General features: G+C 57.1%; 1 long non-coding RNA gene across 1 annotated transcript; it reads right to left on the bottom strand.

The window, feature by feature from the left end:
* Positions 1-2,140: 2,140 nt before the first annotated feature.
* LOC109489188 lies at positions 2,141-9,243 on the bottom strand. Its single transcript, XR_002142139.2, has 3 exons — positions 9,082-9,243; positions 7,636-7,923; positions 2,141-2,238 (listed from the first exon to the last, which is right to left on the bottom strand). It is a non-coding gene; the product is annotated as an uncharacterized LOC109489188 (long non-coding RNA).
* Between the last annotated feature and the right edge of the window lie 4,622 nt (positions 9,244-13,865).

Below are 13,865 nucleotides of genomic sequence, written 5' to 3'. Positions count from 1 at the left end.
AGAACACTACCTTCTCATCAAGCCCAGGCTGCTCTGGGCGGTGGGTGGCTTGTAGTGGGCCCTCCAGGCATGGCAGAGGGCACGCCCCCATAGACACCTGCCCCAGGCCTGTGTCCTGCGGCTCCTCCCTGCAGACCACGGCCCTGTGAGGGGAAGGACAAGAGGGTCCTGCCCACAGCTGCGTCTCCCCCCACCTCTGACCCCTGGGGTCAGAATAGGAGCTTGACACATACTTGCTGAGTGTGGGACTGACCCCAGAATTTTCTTTGCTCCCAGATGGTCCCCTTTCTTGTTTCCACTTACAGAGAGGGACACTGAGGCCCAGCGCAAGGCCTGTGCAGCCCGTGCCCCAGGGTGGAGTAGAGAGTGGAATTTCAGGAACGAGAGGGCAGCTGAAAGGCATTTTTAGAGGGAGGAGGAGGTGAAGGAGAAGAAGGAGGAGCGGATGAAGAGGGGAGGGGGAAGAGGGGACCCTGGTGCCCCTCAAGGCAGCCCAGGCCCCTCTACCTGCCCTGGCCGTCATCAGCACCCCTGGGGCCCCCCTTTATTCAGCAAGACACCCCCTCCTCCCCTGTCCCCTCCTCTGGCTGCAGATCTGTCTCCCAGGCTGAGAAATGCCTTGGAATCCCCTGGTTTCTTATTTGGGAGCCTGTGTTTTAAAAGCCATGGGATTTGGGATCTTTAACGAGCACGTTCAGGTCTCAGTGGAGATGGGGAGGCCACACAGATCCGGGGCTGGATTGGCCGAGCAAGGTCCAGCCTCGGTCCCCCATCCAGGAACTGGCCGGCTGTAGGGCCTGGGCAGGGCCTGGGGCGGGGGGAGAGGGGCAGGTATTTGATGAACTTCACTGGGGCCTCAGCCTGCTGGAACGTGCATGCAGGAGGTGCTCAATGTGTGTGTGTTTCCTTCCTGGTTCATGCTACCCTTTTAAATGCTCACTGCCCCCCTTTCCCCCCGAAGCTCTCAGAGAGGAGGCTGGGCAGGCGAGAGGGAAGGAGGAACCAGCCAGCTCAGTTGTCAAAAAGCATGCAGCATTGACGTGGGGGCCAGCTGTTGCAGCCAGCCTCAGCTGACCCCTTGGGGCCGCCTGGGGGGCAGAGAGGGCAGGAAGGGTAGACAGTCGCTCTCCCTGCTTCCCTATATCACCCCATGTCAGCAACATTTCCTGCATGCCCACCATGGAGTGTTGCTTCCGAGAGGTGGTATCTTCAGCCCCATTACAGATGAGAAAGTCAAGTCCTGGGGGAGCCGTGGCCGGGCTGGGCTCTGTGCCCAGCGCTCCTCCTGCAGCCCTGGCCGTCCTTCGCAGGGACAGCTTGCAGAGTGTGGCCGGCTGCATCGTTCAGAGGTGGCCATTGCTCAGGGAAGCAGGTCGGCATGCGTGTGTGCATGTGTGTGCGTGTGAGCGCGTGAGTGTGGGTCTCTGCTGTTTTTGGGCGGGCCCAGGGTCTCTGTGCCATGTTTAAATACCAATGTCAAGGCCAGTGAGAGGAGCCAGGCGGGCAGGGCTGCACGGCAGACAAAATAAAGGCGTGGTGGCTGCGTTGTCACCGGGGCCCCTGGCCAGCCTGTCTCAGTCCCTCCGCCCTGTGTCTGGGATGCTGTGGGTAGGGCAGCATTCGGCGGGGGCCAGGAGGGAGCCCAGAGCCACGCAGCCCCTGGCTCCCACCGAGACCCTGCTGGGGGCTCTCTCTCCCAGGAACGGCAGCCACGGGCAGCCACGGGCGACCCTCCCAGAGGGCAGTCGGTGCTGTGGCTGGCCTCCCTTCCCTTCCGGGTCGGACTGAAGTGAATTCTTCCAGCCAGGGAGCAGGCGTGAGGTGCTCCGTCGGGCCCATCTGGGCAGCCCTGCATCCCATTTTGAGCATTATCCACACTGGGCCCAGTAGCTGTTCTAGTTACCACTGCTGTGTAACAAATTGGTACAACACGCAGCCACTTAGTACCAGCTTTTTTTTTAGCTCAGGATTTTGCGGGTCAGGAAATCAGGAAGATGCTCAGCACGGTTCCCGCCTGCCGTCTGTCACGTGGTCACAGTCAGATGACCCCGGGCTCTGCGGTCATCTGAGATCTTGGCAGGCCTGGATCCAGGGAGGCGGGTGGCACAGGCAGGTGACGCGGTGACGCTGGCAGGGGTGGGGAGCTCAGCCAGGGCTGCTGGCTGGGGCGCCTCCTGGTGCCGTCCTTGCAGCATGGCGGCCCTAGGTCCCTGGGACTCCTCACTTGATGGCCTGCCCCTGAGCGCACCAAGAACTGAGTGAAGTTATGCTGGATGATGGCCTTTCCCCACCAAGCCCCGACATCCTATGCACGAGCTCTGCCCTGTTCTTGTGGTCACGAGCCTGCCTCGGTTCAAAGGGCGGGGACTCAAGGTGCCGCTCTTGATGGAATGTGTCAAGAAGGCGAGGGCAGGTTTGAGAACCATCCGTGGCCGGAAAGAACGTCTCCTCCGTGTGTGGATGGTGGTCTGCACTGGCTGCCAGTTCTTTGCATGGCTGGAGCCCTAGGGGGGACCCTGGGTGCCTGGGTTCCTTGAGCTGCCCTAATACCACAAAGTTAGTGGCTGAGGGATGTGTTTTCCCACAATTCCAGAAGCCAAAAGTCCTAGATTACAGGTTCCCTCTACAGGCCCGAGGAGAGAACCCATCCCATGCCTCCCTCCCAGCGTCCGATGGTGGTTGGAGGGTATGTGCACCCCCAGCCCGGTGTCTGTCTCTGTGGTCACATGGCCCCCTTCCTCAGGGTGGGTGTCTGTACCCAAAGCTCCCAGTTCTAAGAATAGTAGTCACCGGATTAGGGCCTGCTCTAAAAATCCAGTGTGTAAGTAAGTAAAATAATAAAATAAAATTAAAAAATAAAAATAGGGGCACCTGGGTGGCTCAATGGGCTGGGCATCTGCCTTCTGCTCAGGTCGTGATCCTGGGGTCCTGGGACTGAGCGCCGTGTTGGGCTCCCTGCTCAGCAGGGAGTCTGCTTCTCCCTCTCCCTTTGTGTGCCACTCTGCCTACTTGTGCTCTCTTTCTGTGTCAAATAAATAAACTAAACCTTACCCCCCCCAAAAAAAATCCAGTATGACTGCATCTTAACTACATTTCAATTATAATCTTTTTTTAAAGATGTATGTATTTATTTGAGAGAGAGAGCAAGAGCATGGGAGGGAGGGGCAGAGGGAGAGGGAGAGAATCTCAAGCAGACTCCTTGATGAATGTGGACCCCGACATGGGGCTCGATCTCACAACCCTGAGATCATGACCTGAGCCAAAACCAAGGTCAGATGCCCAACGAACAAAGCCGCTTCTCTCTCTCTCTCTGCCTCTGCTGCCCCCCCTGCTTGTGTTCTCTCCCTTTCTTTGTCTCTCATGAATAAATAAATAAAATCTTAAAAAAAAAAAAGACATTCTTTCCACCTCAACCCCATGTTTTACTTAAACCCACCCCAGTACTGATGGCTCAAAACCAACGACAGTCATTTATCTTGCTTGTGACTCTGTCGTGGGCGTGGATCTCGGGAAGGACAGCCCCGCCGGGGCCACGAGGTGCCCACTGGGGCGGGTCCCAAGGTGGCGCCCGGCCCACACGTGCATGCAGGCTGGAGACGGGGGTCCCCCTCCATGCGGCCTTCTCCGCGGGACTGCTTGGGCCTCCTCGCAGCATGGCGGCTGGGTTCAAGGAGTGTCACCCCAAGACACAGGAAGCAGGAGATGCTAGTTTGGGGAGGCCTGGCTCGGACCTGGCACCCTTGGTTCGGTCACATTCTGTCGAGCGGTCGTGGAGGCCTGACTGCCTCAAGGGGGTGGTGGAAACCCCACCTTTCAGTAGGAGTGTCAAAGGCTCCTAGGGCCGTGTTCTCACGTAGCACCCCAAAGGAGCAGAGGCTGAACCCTTCTGTGTTCATTTTTCTTTCAGCATCTCTGCCCCCCTCTTTAGGGCTCACAGACGGCCCCCTGCATGCGACACACAGCTGGGCATGGGTGGAAGGCAGCATGGTTGGTCTCCTGTACTAAATACTCCTGTCAACACCCATTTTTCATATGGGAAGACTGAGCCCGAGCAGGCTCATGGAGGGGAAAGGGACAGAGGTGGGATTTGTTCGCTGGTCACCTTCCTTGTATCCCTTCCCTGTCCCCCCTGTCCCTGGTGACTCCGGGGACCATGACCCACTCAGGCCCTTGCTGCTCCAGCCAGACTTGGCTTCTAGAGTATTCCAAGACTCCATTGCTTGATGCTTGCGAGCAGCCTCCGACTGCCGGTGAATTGAACTGACACATAATTTGTACCTTGTGTACAAAGATGCGGTCATTGCCAGAAGAGAACTGAAACCAGCCATGAATAATTCCTGGGCTTTCAACAAAAGCACCAATAAAATGCAAGTTTGAATAAATAGTGCTCAACCCACCCAGGCGTGAAGGGGAAAAGAGATACCTAGAATCATCTAAGCTGGGCTCCTGTGGGCGGAGGTGCTGGGGCCTTGCTCCTTGTGGAGGCTGGATGGGCCGTGGCTCAGGGGTGGGAGGTCAGCAGGGTGCCACAGGGCCACTGTCACCTGTGCTGACCTGGGGTGGCCAGTCGTCACCTGGGGGGGGTGCCTGGCTCTCCCCCTCCCCCAGGCCCAGCATGCTACTGGGGAGCCAGGCCGACCCTGCTGGGAGGTCTCTAAGCCTCAGCATGGGCTGTTCCTTCAGCCTGGAATGTCTGTCTCTGCCTTCTCTGCCTAGCAAACTTCTATTCATCCTTCAAAACCCTACCAGGATTATGTCATTTCATTTGTTCATTGGGTGGAAGTCCACTGAGGTCTACTGGGTTGAACATGAGGGAGAGGATGATAATAAAGCAGGGGGCCTCTGGTGTGGGCTGTATTATGGACTGAGTGTTTGTGTCCTCCCAAATTCATATGTTGAGATCCTAACCCCCAATGGGATGGTATTAGGATGTGAGGCTTTGGGGAGGTGATTAATTCCTGAGAGCGGAGCCCACAGGAATGGGATCAGTGCCCTCATAAAAGAGGCCCCAGAGAGCCCTCTTGCCCCTTCCGCCACGTGAGGAGACAGGGAGAAAACAGCCATCTATGAACCAGGAGAGGTTCTCACCAAACGCCGAGTCTGCTGGTGCCTTGATCATGGAATTCCAGCCTCCAGAAGAGATACATGCCTGTTGTTTAAGACCCCTGGGCTCTGGATTTTTGTCCAGCAGCCCAAAGAGGCCCAATTACGTCCCCCGAAATGTGTATGTTGAAGTTCTAGCCCCCAATACGTCAGAACACATCTGCATTTGGAGACAGGGCCTGGGAGGAGGTAATTAAGGTAAAAGGGGGTCGCGAGGGTGGGCCGTCATCCAAGAGGACTGGTGTCCTTATGTGAAGAGGCGGTTGGGACACAGACACGCACAGGGGGATGACCACAGGAGGACATGGGGAGAAGACGGTGTCTACACACCACGGAGAGAAGCCGCAGGAGAAGCCGGCCCTGCGCACGCCTTGATTTCGGACTGAGAGAGACAAGCGCCCGATCCTCGTTACCGTGGCGCGAGTAGACTGACATGGGCTCCCAGGCTTGTAGGCTGACTGACCCATGGGAGGCAGTAGCCGGGTCAGGAGGATTGAGGTTCAAGACCTCATTGCCATCCCGCCACATGACCTTGGACAAGTCACTTCCCCCTCCTGGGCCTCCGTTCCCGCATCATGACAAGAGCCCCAGCTCCGTGGCCCCCCTGGAAAGGAGAGGCAGCCACACCGTCCCCTCCAGACACCACACCCAGACAGGTCAGCACAGGCTGTGCGGGCGGAGCTCTGGTCCAGGCGCTCTCTGCTGAGCCCCGGCTCTGCCAGCCGTGGCCTGGGTGACATGGATGGAGGCAGCCTTTCCTGGGTCCCTGCTGGCCTCTCTGGGGTGGAGACCATGTGGCCAGGGCAGTGTTCGCAGGAACCGGCTGCCGGAGGGGCCCCCCAGGAGCAGATGGGAGGGCAAGTGCTTATTTGGGGGTGACCCTCAGAAAGCAGGGTAGGGGAGGGTGACAGCAAAGGAAAGGCAGCCAGAACATGGAGTATCATAGTCCAGCTACCACGTGGCCAGCGGGGGCCCAGCTCTGCCAGGACCCTTGCAGGGTGTGGGACGCGCAGGGGGAGGATGGCTCGACTTGACGCAGTCACTGGCCGAGGGTTGCTCGGGTTCCTGGGCCTCCCCAGGCGAAGCCCCCAGAGTCACAGTGGCTTTGGGCTGGGATCCCCCCAGTGAGGGCATGTGCCAGGGAACGTGTGCCGAGGGGAGGTGGGGGGTTGCCAGACCTGCCCCTCACGCAGGAGGCCTCAGTCTACCCCTCTGCTTCACGGAGGGCTGGAGGACCCCATGCTTTCTGAGGGAGGGGCTTCGGTTGTGTCCTGGTGGTGGGAGGGGGCAGAGGGGCAAGACTCCCCAGGTCGGGATGGCAGATTGAATTTTGTGCCCCAGAAAGACAAAATGCTGACCTCTGGAAGCTCAGAATGCGGCCTTATTTGGAAATAGGGTCACTGCAGATGTAATCAGTGAAGATGAGGTCCCACTGGGGTACAGCAGGCCCTTAATCAAATATGACTGTTGTCCTTATAAGAAGGGGAGAAGAGGCACAGAGACTGACCTACGCAGAGCCGAGGAAGCCACGTGAAGACAGACCCAGAGCGGAGCCCACCTTGTGACAGGGGAGGCAGAGGTCGGAGGGGCTGGGACTCAAGCCCAGGAGGGCCGAGGAGCGCCGGCCTCCACCAGACACCTGGAGATGGGCCTGGAGCAGACTGCCCACCACAGCCCCCAAGGGAGAGCCAACCCTGCCAACACCTTGCTTGGGAACGTCTGGCTTCCTAGACTGTACGAGAAGTGTCTGCTGTGTAGAGCCACTCCGTGTGTAGCCAGGTGTTACGGCAGCTGCGGGAAAGCCATACACACGCTTCCGTCCTGTTCTGGTCAAGAAGCACTGGGACAGTGGCTTGGGGACCGGGCTGACCACAGCCCATGCCGTGCCAGTGTGAAAGCACCCTTCCCTGGGCACATGCTTGGTACCCAGGCATCACTAGTGGCAGGAGCGAGGTGCTGGTCACCCTGGGGCTCGGGATCCTAGGCCCCTGTGACCACCTGAACATCTGCTTGTGATCAGAAAGATGAGCTCATCGGCCACCATCCACCACCCAATATAGGCACACACGCCGTCAACTGATCCCAAGAAAGGAGTGATGTTCGCCCCACTTCGCAGATAGGTAAACTGAGGCTCAGAGAGGGGAAGTGACATTGCAAACATCATACATCAAGTGGGTGGCAGAGCCAGGACTGGAACCCAGGCTGGCTGGCTCCGGAGTCCAGCCGGTTTCCTTTGGTGGTCATTCCAGCACCCACCAAGGAGGGCAGCTGGGTGGGGGGGAGGCAAACAGAACTGGGTTCCAGCCCCCGCTGGGCCATCCTGTGCATGACCCGGGCTGTCACAGAGCCCCCGAGCCTCGCTCACGCAGCTCTGAGGAGGCTTCTTTTTCTCCCCTGCTCACACACAGGAGCAGGTGCTGGCCGGGCAGGACCTCACCAGGGCCGTCTGTCCCTTGGAGAGACTACACAGGGCTTCAGCATGTGGGAGGAGTTTCTTAAAGCTTGGTGGCCTTGGGCAATCCAGCTTCTTACCTGCTGGCTCAGGGCTCCATGTGAGCATCTTAAGACAGAAGGGTGACCTCATGTCTCCGCTTCTGACCTGGCCTTGGAAGCCATGCGGTGTCACTTCATGCATCTTGTTTTAAGACTCCACGTTGAATGGGAGGAATGTCAAGGTCACTCTGCAGCAGGGAGAGACCGCATGGCCATCATCAGAGGTCACAGTGGGTGAAGACAGTTGCTCGGGAAGGCCGGGTCCCATGCCCCATAGCGTGGCATGTTCTCATCTGGAGTGGGATTGTGACCTAGTGTGCAGGTGGGCTGGGTGTGCAGAGACACAGGGAGGGAGAGACAGGTCAGCAGGCACGCTGAGGCTGAGACAGGGAGGTGACTTTGCAAATGTCACGGTCAAGCAGGTGGCAGAGCCAGAACTTGGACCCAGGGAGGGGGGAAGGGGGGGGGAGAAGGAGCACAAGGTTGGTGGCCACTGCAAGCCCCACGGTGACATTGTCCTGAGCAAGGCCACACGATGGAAATCTGTCCATCAGTCATCCCTCAGGTCTGATTTGATCTTGCCCTCAGAGAAGCGCTTGATGGGGGGAGAGCTCACTACAGTCTTTCTGCCCGGCGTTCCTCCTTTTATTACCAACTCTCCCCATGTCCCTTTGGGGAGGTCCCTCTTTCTTGCTGCAGATCTGAGGTTGGCCATAGCCCACCACACTGATGTTCTAAGGAGAGAGAGGCCAGTGGAAAGGGAGGGAGAATGGAGGGGGTTGGGGCAGAGGGAGGGAGGGAAGAGGAAGAGGAAGAGAGCGAGTGAGCTTGGTCCAGCCATCCCCACGGGTGCTCTAGTTCCAGGCCTTTTAGATGTGGGCCCCAGTATTTGTTTTATTTAAGGAGGTTGTGTACTGGCTCCTTCTAATATCTCTTTCTTCCTGCGGGCGGAGGGCCTGCCTGGTCTCACCCCTGCCCTCCGCTCCTCTTTGCCCATGCACACCACCCTCTTTGTGGGCAAAACTGTCCCACTCCCTGGACTGCAGGCTCCCTGAGGACGGGACTCTGGGCCACTCTGTACCACTTTATCTGGGCTTGACCCGGGGAGTATTTGTGAAACAAACAGGAGTGGGTAAATGCGAGGAAGTAAGTGTGTGGCTTCAGGAAAACACTGACTTTTAGCAGTGTCCTGATGATTGGGGTGGTCTGAGAACTGGGGACCCGCAGGTGGCCCCACTCAAGTGTTCCACTTTGGTCAGCGTGGTGTTAAAAATAGGGCCAAAGACAGAAAACAAGACAAACAACAATTAAAAGCATTAAATACGGGCAAACTTGCACAGACTTTTCTCTTACGAAGATCTCCAAATGGCTAACGAGCACACAAAAAGACGTCCAACGTCACCGGTCATCAGGGAAACACAAATCAAACCACGATGAGATACCATCCCACACCCAGTAAGATGGCTACAAAAAACAACCCCGTACCTGTCAAACGGCAAGCGATGGCGAGGATGTGGAGAAATTGGAACCCTTGTGCCCCGGAAAACAGCATGGAGGTGCGTCCAAAAATTAAACGTAAAAATGGTATTAGGATCTTGGGGCGCCTGGGTGGCACAGCAGTTGGGCGTCTGCCTTCGGCTCGGGGCGTGATCCCGGCGTTATGGGACCGAGCCCCACATCAGGCTCTTCCGCTGTGAGCCTGCTTCTTCCTCTCCCACTCCCCCTGCTTGTGTTCCCTCTCTCGCTGGCTGTCTCTATCTCTGTCGAATAAATAAATAAAATCTTTAAAAAAAATGCTATTAGGATCGGGCAATTCCAGTTCTGGGTAGAGACCCCAAAGTACTGGGAGCAGAGACTCGAGGGGTTATCTGTTTCTAGCAGCGTTACTCACAGGAGCCTTAAGGTGGGGGCAGCCCAAGTGTCCATCCACAGACGAATGGATCAACAAAATGTGGTCCAGCCAGCCAATGGGACATTATTCAGCCTTAAAAAGGAAGGACGCTCTGACGCCCGCTGCAACACGGGTGAACCTTGAAGACATTATACAAAGTGAAATACGCCAGACACAAAAGGGACAGATACTGTAGGATTCCACTTACATGCAGTATTCAGAGGAGTCCTATTCACGGGGACACGAAGAAGAAGAAGGGTGGGTGTCGAGGGGGGCGCTAGGGAAGGGGTGGGAGCTGCTTTGTGGGGATGGAGTTTCAGTCTGAGATGATGGAAAAGTTCTGGAGATGGATGGTGGGGCTGGCTGCACAGACACGGGGATGTACTTAATGCCACCGAACCCCACACTCACAAATGGTTAAGATGGCAAATTTTATGTTATGTGTATATTACCACAATTTTTAAGAAAGTGCTAAGGTTAGGGGCGCCTGGCTGGCTCAGTCGGTAGAACACGAGATGCTTGATCTCAGGGTTGTGAGTTCGAGCCCTGAGTTGGGTGTAGAGATTACCTAAAAATAAAATCTTGAAAAAAAAAAAGTTAACAGATCGGGAGAGGTCACATTCCAGCTGCGGTGGACATTGCCTGTGCTCACCCATCTTAAGTTTTCCTGTCCCTCTTGGGCACGGGGTGGGGGTGAGGGGGAGACCCACGCTCTAGCACTGTTTCGTTGGGTGCGGTCACAAGGGTGGTGAGCACAAGTGACGTAACACTTCTGGGCTCTGGCCGTCAAACCCCCGGTGCAATGATCTTCCCTTCCCTGTGATGGTCTCACACCGAGGTCCATGACTCGTGGATTCCACGTGGCTTGGGTGCTGTGGAGTGTCGTTGCCTGGGGCTCAGAGCAGACGATGCATCAGGGAGAATACATTTTTTTTAAAAAAGATTTTATTTATTTATTCTACGGAGATAGAGACAGCCAGCGAGAGAGGGAACACAAGCAGGGGGAGTGGGAGAGGNAAAAAAAGATTTTATTTATTTATTCTACGGAGATAGAGACAGCCAGCGAGACAGGGAACACAAGCAGGGGGAGTGGGAGAGGAAGAAGCAGGCTCATAGCAGAGGAGCCTGACGTGGGGCTCGATCCCACAACGCCGGGATCACGCCCTGAGCCGAAGGCAGACGCTTAACCGCTGTGCCACCCAGGCGCCCCGAGAATACATTTTTATGTGTTGTGCTAAGCCTCTGAGATGTTGGAGGGTTTTGTCACTGCAGGATAACAACAGAAATTTACTGCCTCCGTTCTGAAGGCTAGAAGCCCAAGATCAAGGTGTGGGCAGGGTGGGTTCCTTTGGGGGCTGTGAGGGAGTCTGGCCCATGCCTCTCCCTTTGTCTCCTAGATGGCCGTCTCTGTCTCTGTCTTTTCAGGCTTCCCCCTGTATCTGTCCGTGCCCCCCTTTTGTAAGGGCCCCGGTCATATTGGATTAGGAGCCCATCCTACTCAAGTAGGACCAATGTCATTTAACCAATGACATCCACAAGGACGCTGTTTCCAAATGAAGTCACACTTTGAGGTACTGGGGCTAGGACTGGAACATAGGAATTTGGGGGGTATTCAGCCCACAACAGGGGGCCTCCCAGAGGAGGGTTGGATGGAGCAGGGCTGGAAAGGGGAGCGTGAGGGAGAACCCAGATACTTCAGCAGGAGGAACTGAATGAGCAGGCCTTTCTGGCAGGGGCAGCTCTAGAAGGTTCTTAAGAGACTCCCTGCGGCCACAGAAGGTGTGGGAGTGCATTTGTGCATGTGCTAGGGGGCTGCCTCCTGTTCATCTCCAGGGTGGAGACAAGCTAAGACATGCAGAGAAAGTGGAGGGATGCAGAAGGGGGGGGCTGTCAGGTTTGATCTTCAGGGTTTGTTTTTGACTTTCTGCTGACTCTAGAAATGGATCCACATGGGGGTGGGGGCGAGAGAAAGGCAGAGAGAAGAAGGAAGCTTTCAAAGCTGTAGCCATGGGAAATGTTTTTATTTTCTGCTTGAAAGAAAATGCCAAAGAAAAAAAAAAAAAAAAAAAAAAAGGGAGGGAGGGAGGTGAAGAGAGACACATTGTGTGTGTGTGTGTGTGTGTGTGAAAGAGAGAGAGAGAAACCAGATGACCCCGAGGGAGATGGGAAATGTCATTGTCCAGGTGTGTCCAGAATCTATAGCAGGTGTGGGGGACCCGGGATCCACTCCCCTGAACTCTTGCCTGCAGCCCCCTCCAGCCCTGGAGTGTGGAATGTGGGCCCTGCTCCCAGGGAAGGCCTGACCTCACCTGCCCATACCCCAGGCCCAAAGGACTCCCACTGACCTCTGACCTCTGTCGGCTCCCCCTAGGTGAGGGCAGGACAGAGGCGCCAGAGAATAGAGAGGATTGATGAGGAAGGGCAGTCAATGTGGTGGGGGGGGGGTTAGTGTAGTTCTCTAAGCTAGTCTTGGTCAGGCTGGGGGCTCCCATGGATGCTGGGGCTCCACATTTGTATCCCCTTGCCTGGCTTAGTTGAGGGTGTTTGCTGCCACTTCTGAGCTGTGTGAGCTTGTCACCTTCCCTTGGGCTTCTGGTCCGTCGAATGGGCACTACGGTACCACCGTCAGAGGGCTGTCAGAGCTGGCATGAAGCAGGAGCCAGTTTGCATCAAAAGAAATTTCCAACCTGGAGAAGAAGAAACTGGGAGTTGTCTGCTGGGGATGGGGAAGGGCCAGCTTGGATCTGCAGAGGCAGAGTGGGTCAGGGTAGTGGGAGGGGGCAGAGGTATGTCGCCTGCCAGGGCTGTGCTGGAATTTGCTCCAGAATCTCCGCACACATAGGCCTGCCAGGGGGAGCTCACCAAACAAAGCCGGGAACGGGCGGCCAGAGAGGTGAACCCCTAAAGACCAGGCAGGAGGCAGCCTCCTCCTAGAGCCCCGACTCCCCACCTAGGTGCACCCCTGCCTCCACCAGCACACGTGCTGCCAAGCCCTCCATTAGTCACCCTGGCACTGACATCCATAAATCCCATTAGTCACACCAGCACAAACCCGTCTGCAGAGCACACCCAGGCACACCCAGACAAAGGAGGAGGCCCCCAAAGAGGCCGTGTTCATCCTACAATAGTGTGGGCACCCCAGGCACTAAATGGACATGCGGTCAGCCTCCCCCAGAGCAGCCAGCTCCCACAATAACCCCTACCAGCCAGGCACTCCCAACCCCCCCCAAACACTCCCACGGCCCCCCGATTCCAATCCTTCCAAGCACCCTCTGGGCACACAAGCGCCACAATAACCGCCCACGAATGCCCTTGGCCATCCCCTCTCCTGCCTCTCTCTGGAGGGGGGCACAGGGGGCGCCGGGCACCGTGGCCCTTTCCCCATCGTCGGCCTCAGCGGGGGTCTGAGCAGGAAAACCATGCCCCAAGGTCAGCAGAGCTCTTCAGCAGGCGGCCCGGGTGCTGATTTATTGGCGGTTTATTTGGAGAAATGCTATCGCTCTTGGATTCCGGAGAGGGAAAAAAAAAAAACACACTGGTGGTGGACTTTAACCTTGGGCCGAAACCGCAGCTCTTTGTTTTCGGAGACGCTGCCTGGGGCGCCGTGGCAGGGCTGGGGCCAGCGGGGAGGCACGGCCGGAATGCGGCTCTGCAGCCTCTCGGCTCCCGGGCGGCGGGGCGAGCGCTCCATTTTCTCCGGGCCCTCCTGGAGCCCTCGCAGTCCCTCCAAACGGGCTTCTAGAAATTCTAGGAAGGAGCCGAAGCTCCCGCAATAAGAGCGTTTCGGGGCGAGGTTTACAAAACCTTCCGCCTCCGGCATCTGCCACGGGCCGTTGCAATGGTGTCGCTGCTACAGCGAGGGGGAGGCGCCTACGAGGGGGTGAATGCCTCCCCCTTCCGCGGCGGGTCCCCACCGAAGTCCCGAGCAAAGAGCAAAGACCGTTCGAGGTGCTTGCCCCGATCGCGCGAACGGCCGGCTCGGCTGCTGCGAGGCACCCGCGTGAAGGCCTGTTCCCCGCCCCTCTTGCAAAGAGGCACACAAGGCTGGCGACATTAAGCGTTATTACTGCAAATGCACCCTTTCTGGGTCTGTCCCCCAGGTGCTCGGCCGATTCCTGCTCTCCCGATGGTTCGACTCTTTGCGCCAAAGCCGGTGGCGGATGGGGGTGCGGACACCGGGCTGGGGCGAAAAGTTCGGGGCATCCTGGCATAGAAGGAGAGATGGGCTGGCGCCGGGTGCCGAGCTAGATGAGCCCCCGCCTCCCGGCACCGCTCCCATACACACCCTGCATGGTCCTCATCACGCAGGGGGAAAAAAAAAAAAAGGAAGGAAGGAAAGAAGGAAGGAAGGGAGGGAGGGAGGGAGGAAGGAAGGGAG

This window comes from Ailuropoda melanoleuca, chromosome 10 (assembly GCF_002007445.2).
Source record: "Ailuropoda melanoleuca isolate Jingjing chromosome 10, ASM200744v2, whole genome shotgun sequence".
Classification (NCBI taxonomy): Eukaryota; Metazoa; Chordata; class Mammalia; order Carnivora; family Ursidae; genus Ailuropoda; species Ailuropoda melanoleuca.
This window is presented reverse-complemented; position numbering and strand designations above follow the sequence as displayed.